This window comes from Trachymyrmex septentrionalis, unplaced genomic scaffold (genome assembly GCF_001594115.1).
Source record: "Trachymyrmex septentrionalis isolate Tsep2-gDNA-1 unplaced genomic scaffold, Tsep1.0 scaffold171, whole genome shotgun sequence".
In the NCBI taxonomy this organism is placed as follows: Eukaryota; Metazoa; Arthropoda; class Insecta; order Hymenoptera; family Formicidae; genus Trachymyrmex; species Trachymyrmex septentrionalis.
The window spans coordinates 550,427-557,529 of record NW_017304876.1 but is presented as its reverse complement, the minus strand read 5'-3'; the positions used below and the strand labels follow the sequence as shown (position 1 = coordinate 557,529).

General features: G+C 32.7%; 1 protein-coding gene across 1 annotated transcript in view; it reads left to right on the top strand.

Annotated features, from left to right (window-relative positions):
- LOC108746452 (receptor-type guanylate cyclase Gyc76C-like) overlaps positions 1-7,103 on the top strand; it is an 87,546-nt gene that overhangs the window by 16,324 nt on the left and 64,119 nt on the right. Inside the window, exon 2 of the mRNA XM_018483237.1 lies at positions 4,095-4,210. The gene's annotated coding sequence lies outside the window, so the exon portion shown is untranslated. The remainder of the gene's footprint in view (positions 1-4,094; positions 4,211-7,103) is intronic.

Genomic DNA, 7,103 nt, shown 5'->3' with positions numbered 1-7,103 from the left:
GTTTAGCGATATCAAACATTTGCGTTTTTTCCCTATACATTTATGTCGCACTTGAGACCGTTAGTAATCACCGGTTACGGCCACGTCGTCGGATCGCCGTTAATCGCGCTGTTTTGATCTGTCACGCAGCGGCAGCAGTGCGAAAATATCTCGTTACTTTTACTCTTATCCGCCTGCGCGTGTTATGACATTACGTATTTGCCGCTCTCGCACTGTATGCATTGAATTTACAATCCACTCGCTCAAGCGATCTCTCTCTCTCTCTCTCTCTCTCTCTCTCTCTCTCTCTCTCTCTCAAGTGAATCTATTCATTGTTGAGTTCAGGGATTACAATGTTAGGCGAGCATTATGAATATAGTATATTACCGAGATCCGGTCGGTATTGGCCAGGCCAGGCCGCATGGCAAAATTTCAGTTAAAAAGTCTACTCGATTCGCGGGGATTACGTTGCATCTGGATTGCACAAAGATATACTTACTGAGTCCTAATGGCAGCCTGTCGACATAGACACGCCTCCGTCAAAGTTGTCGGTATACAAAGAGACTTTCAAGAAAGATTATTCGCATGTCGCTCGTTCGTTCCGACAAGTAATTCGAAACGAGTCGTGAACAGAAAAGAGTTAATAAATTTCAAAAGCGACCAGACACACACACACACACACACCTGTTGTCGGGCGTTATCATCCAAATATAACTAAATAAAAAAATTAGAGGAAATAAAAGCACGCTATATTTTACGTCAGGCGCAAACGCGCCGACGCGATCACTTTCGTGAATGCACTTTGTTACATCTCCCCATCGGCGTTAAAATAAGTATCGGGGTAAGAAACGTCGCAAAAAAAAAAAAAAAAGGATGGAGGGAGAAAATTATGAACGAGGAGGAGACGACGGTGGAGGCGGCGGTGGCGGAGAAAGAAAAAAAGATGAGGAAGAAGACAGAGGAGAAGAAGAAGAAGAAGAAGAAGAGTTGCTATAACCGGCTGGCCGCAACGAACCTGAAGTAAACCAAACCTACCGGTCCTACAGCTCGCTACCACTACTACCTACCGAACTATTACCTGTAACCAGTCTATATCTGGACTCCAGCTTCATCTTTCTCTCTTTTATCCGATGTACCGTGTGTGCCAGAATAGTGGAATCCCCTGCGTTCTTACCGCATCTTCGACTGACGTGGCAGTTGCATGGCTAAGAAGCGAGATTCTTCCTATGAAAATCTTTTATTATTAATTTCTTATGTCACTGATCTACACACATAGAACGTACTTCATTTCAATTTTTTTACTTTATTTTGCATCAATGATTGTTTTATGCAAATTAATATGAATACTTTAAAATAATTCTTTCATTTTGCTATATTGTGTTTTTTTTTTGCATTGTTTTCGAGGGCTAAGTAAACTAACGATGCGATTGAAACTGAACTAAACATTGCACTCTATGCATTATTGTAGATTTAATTGCTGTAAATATTTGTATCTGCAATTATGTCAAGTTGTGCGTTACGTTATCTTATATAATTTTGGATCGTCCATGGATCATTTCTATGTATATATATCTGCCATTAGGACTCAGAATAAATATATCTGCATATATCGTAAACCAATCTGAACAGGTACGGTCACGTCGAATATTTTTTTTAAGAATGAATGCCGTGACGGCAACAGACCGTGACATTACTTGCTAACGTGAATGCAATCATTCAAATTACATGGAGTGTGCGATAATAGGTGTGCGTTTGGTGACGATATTTCTCATTGAAAACTGGAATGATTTTTCCCAATACAATTTAATTGAAGTGCCATATTACTTGCTGTGTTTTAAAGGGTGAATGTCTCGGAAATGGCGTCTTACTTCAGAATTTTGCTAAATATGATCTAAGTTTACTCGAATAATTTTCCGTTTGTCCATCTACGCTCTAAAACAGTTTATCGATACCTACATTTTTTTTTAATCAATTCGGTTCGAACATTATTACGTTTATATAATACGGCTACTATTATATTGCACATACATTACATTGAACGTTTCGAGTTATATTGATTTGAAAAGTCGCCAGTGAGTCCGGCTTGCGTGATACACGCGATTAGAAATTGATGAGTGTCGATTCAATTATCTGTCTGATTACATTTATGGTAGCGAGGTGTAACGTGATGTTAACTGATGCGACACGCACCAGAGATATGTTTAATCCGAGTGCTTAAATTAAGCTTACAAGTTTACGCATCCGTTTTCACAACGTCATAATGGATGTGGCATTTCTCAAGTGATCACAAAATCCCTTAATCCGCTGATAATTATCGATCACAACGGATTATTGTTGAACGCGACAATTGGTAGTGTGATTTTTTTTCTCAGAAGATTGGCTTTCCCGACAACGTGAAATGCGCTTGTGTACTTAATCAATTCAGTTTTTCCTGCGACATTATTTACACCTCGAGGACGAATTTCTCTTATTGGACGCGGCTTCTTTCTACTCTTGCGATATGTTCAAATTATCCAAGAAACTACAATGTTATTTATTATCTGCAATACGGCTATTAATATGTCAAGCCTTGAAAAGATTGATTTTATATTGATTTTTGTTTTAAAATAATGAAAACAAATTGTTTAATATGTATATATTTTTAAATAATAAAATCGTATGTATAATATTCCAAGGTATTCCGTGAAGAAACCGTGACAATCTTTTAGAATATATATATATATGTATTCTAGAATTTATTTTAAGCAAAAAAAGTTCATATAAATTATAGATTAATTTGAATGATCAAAAATTAATATTATAACAGACAAAAATATTAGACATTTATAATTTTGATGTGAATATTATTTTCTTAACTTTCCGTGAACCGTGAAGGTGGAATATGATACATATCCCAGCGAGATGTAAACTTTTATAAATTTTTTGAAAGATCAACTGCGCGCAAGTTTTTTTCATGTAGCTGGAGTTACGTCGTTGCCAGTTATACTAAATTAACGTATTTGCAGTATAAGATATGAAATATCCGATATATAATTTGCTATGTTGATTTTCCATCTTGCAGCAAGTTAGTTATATTAATTGTTCGAGATACCTATCCATCTTTTACTTGTAAATTGTTGCTCGTTATACTACTTACAGTGAGTGCAAAAAGTATTCGTACAAAGAAAATATGTTTAAAAAACCTTATTTTTAAAAAGTAAATATATCCAGCAAGAACCCATCGAATTGACGTCTAATTGACGGTTATTTCTTGCTGGGTAATTCGCAATTTATTCATAAGTAAATAGTATAAACAAAATAGTCTCAAATACGAAGCCAAAATATATACGGTTATCGATTAAATGATTATCGGTCACTTGATGTTAAAACGACGTCACAACTCAACACCCATTATTTTGAACTAAAATGAAACCAACGATTCTCGTTGAAACTGCGCTTATTGATTTCTGCGCCAACTTTCACTTTCCGACAGCTCCTTTTAACCGATTAATTTTGGTTATTAAAATAAACTATATATTTTCCAAATTATATACACCAAAAAAATATGTAATAATTACATGAAGTATATTACTTTAAAAAAAAAATGAAAATAAAACATAATAGGGTAAAAAAAAGTACTAAATACTTCAAGACCAAAAAATTATTTCGCCGCGCGTTTCTATAATACATACTTAGTATAAAATTCACATAAGAATCACACAAGCATTAAGATCCAGCTAGACCGTTTAAAGCTTTGATTCTAGATGATGTTAAACAATCGATGACCCATGGTACCTCGTGATCCACGATGCCCCGGTTTCGAAACCGATACTTTTCTTTTCTCCATATAACTTCTTAATAAATGATACAACGCAGTTTATAAATATATAATTACGCTTAGCAGTATAATTATATTTAAAGATATAAAGATTATATGCAAACCAAAGTGTACCTTCTTGTTAACACGACACTTTGCGTTGGGTGATGTAGTAGAAAATGTAAATATCTCCCATATCGTCATTTTTACTCGTGTTTTTTTGCTCCCATCTTCAATCGATGATTTGTTTGTAACGTATGTTTCGTTATCACGTGACGATTATTATCCGACTGTGCTGATATATAATTACATCTTACAGGTGGCTTGACGTCCAGGCTGAAATCGCGAAGGGAATAGATTCGCAGCAATATGCTTACAACATAGCATTAAAACTTCGACCGTCTTCTTCCTGAGTCACTCTGCGATGTTGTTTAGGTAATCTCACTACTTTATTAGCTACTATATCCATTTTAATCACGCTTATTACTGATGATTCAATTATATTTTAATGGCAATTTTATTTTTTTATAAATACAATTGTGTAATTACTTACACTTTTAAATATTAACGTATTCATAACTGTCAAATTATTTTATTTATTACAGTCAAAGACGAAATGAGATGCAAAATGAATAAAAGAAAATATTTTCATAATGTTCATCTTTTTATCAATATTACTATACTTTCTTTTCGCGACAGTAAATAGAAACGCATCGGTATACTTTGAGTCTTTTTGCGAAATTCGTGCAAATCATTCGCTATTCATTGAAAGAAAAATGGACAATCATACGCGCTCGTGTCGTAGTTGCGACATTGTTGAAGACAATCAGAGATCTGAACCAATTTTTAATTATGAATAAATATTAATTATTTATAACTAAGTAAAATCGATACAATACCATACTTAATAAATCACATAAAAAACGCGATAACGTGAAAGTGCATATAAATAATTATATAATCATTGGATATTTAGATTATTTTTGTTGATAAATTAACGCGAAAGAGTATGTTACATCGTCGATTCGTTTAACCGTAGCAGAGCTGATTATAAAGTGACGAGATAAATCTCGCTAGTCAAACTTTGTTACGGGCGTCGACAAAAGGCGCCACCGTTCGGCATCACTGCATTTAATGCGATTTAATATCGCTGAGAGGAGAACGACGTCTCGCAGCAGATATTATAAGTGTGTGTTATCGCGTACACCAGCCTATTTTAATGCGTTATCTCCATCCACGTCCGCCATGGAACCGCAAACACGCTTGTTCATTCCAGCTTTCGCACTCAATTTCTGTATATCTGTTCGGTAAACTGGATACATCGGATGAAAATGTATCTCTTCTCTTGCGTACATACATAAATATGTGCGTTTTGTGGAAAGAATTGTGAAGTGTAGATATTATGCACCGATAGCGTTATTATCCAAACGTCACCTTATATGAAATCGTATCACGTTAAATAAATATTAGATTTTAGAAAAATATGTAATGTTGTGATGATAAATTTGAACAGTGTTTTTATATGTCTACAAGGCATATATTTCCGAATCGTACAAAATAGTTTTTTGTTGGATATCTAATAATATTTTTATAATATCAATTTCCTAGCTCAAAATTGCAATTCAAACATAATAAAATTAATAGAAAGCTCAAACTGTTAGTTTAGGCAAGATTGGGCTGTTACTTAAGTCAAGATTAAAATTAGTTTATTAAAACATCATGATTAAAACTAGCTATTTAAATATGTACAATGAAATATTTCAACAAATGAAATACATAAAATTCTTATTTAAAACGGAAGAGATATGTTAATATATAAATAAAAGTAAAAAAGTCATATATTACGTCACATTACAGGTTGAACATACATTGAATTAAAAGTAAAATTTACTGAACATTCTTCGATCGTCATACTGTGGTATGTATAGATTCGTAAATTTCAAAATCAAAAGATAAAATGAAATCGTAATTCTTACACTAAGAAAAATATATCCATCGTGATTTCTCCAATCATAATGATCGTATTATCTTTTCAAACAGTAGCAAATGGATATTTCCGATCATCTTGATCGGACAAAAAATCCAATCACATTTAATCGAAAATAAATTTATCAAAATTTATACGATCAAAAATACGCAATAATTAAGTATTTAGATGTAGAGAGTAAAAATATGAACGTTGAACAAATGCATAATATAAGCTAAATTAAACACATATTCTCACGCTACACAAAGACACGTTCTCATTCAACACACGGAGAGAAATGATAAAGGTCTGATAACTGTATATAGTAAAGGGTTAATTCCTAGCACAACTATATTTTTTAGATATAACAGCGATCTCAATAAATACATTAATCAGTCGGTATGTAAAAAAAATTCAACTATACTATTATTTCTAAGTAGATATGGTTAGATGAAGCACATTATAAATTACACGAGTATGATTATATAACTATATTATCCTCCAAATAATTACTGATTTTATAAATTAAAATATATTTATACCAGTATAGGTATCTTTTTAAGGCATAAAATATTATATATGTAGACATATGTATGCCTAGCAGCTTTACGTATCTCGAGTATACAAGTATGGTCAGTTTAGCCATACGTACTTCGAATAGAATGCGCCCAACCTGATTTAAACAAATGATTCATGCTTGTTCGTATTTTTTTTTTTTTTTTTTTTTCAAACACATTATGCACAGGTCATGACGTTACTTTGTGCGACAACCCTAGCAGAAAAAATTTCTTACGAAAAGATACAGAAAAAAATAATAAAATAATAGAACAATACAGCAAGGCTTTTTATAAAAAATATTTAGACACATATACTATTGAGGGATTTAGGATTACGATTCTATTTCATCTTTTGATGTTGAAATTTGGGACTATACGATATCTTCAGAATACTTTAGATGATTTTTTTCATAAAATTTAATTTTTCTACTTTACTCTTTTTCGCCTTTCAACGAAGAAATAATTTTGATTTTAATATAGATCTCAATATGATGCATAAATAAGAATGTTCAATGAATTTTATTTTTAACATTAATTGTTCAATGTGTGTCTCACCTGTGATGTGGTTTATGATCGATGTTTTTCTTTCCAACACATTTTAATTAATAAGAATTTCATGTATTTCATTTGTTTCCAAAATCTTAATTTATTTTTCTATTAAACGATAAATGCAATGACAATTAGTTAAAGTAAAGACTCTTAAGGGCTATCTACATAAGTCGCAAACGCAGAACGCAGTTCGCAGACGCATTTGCGACAGCCAATGAAAAGCTGTTATTAGTACCATTGACACTTGTGAGTGCGT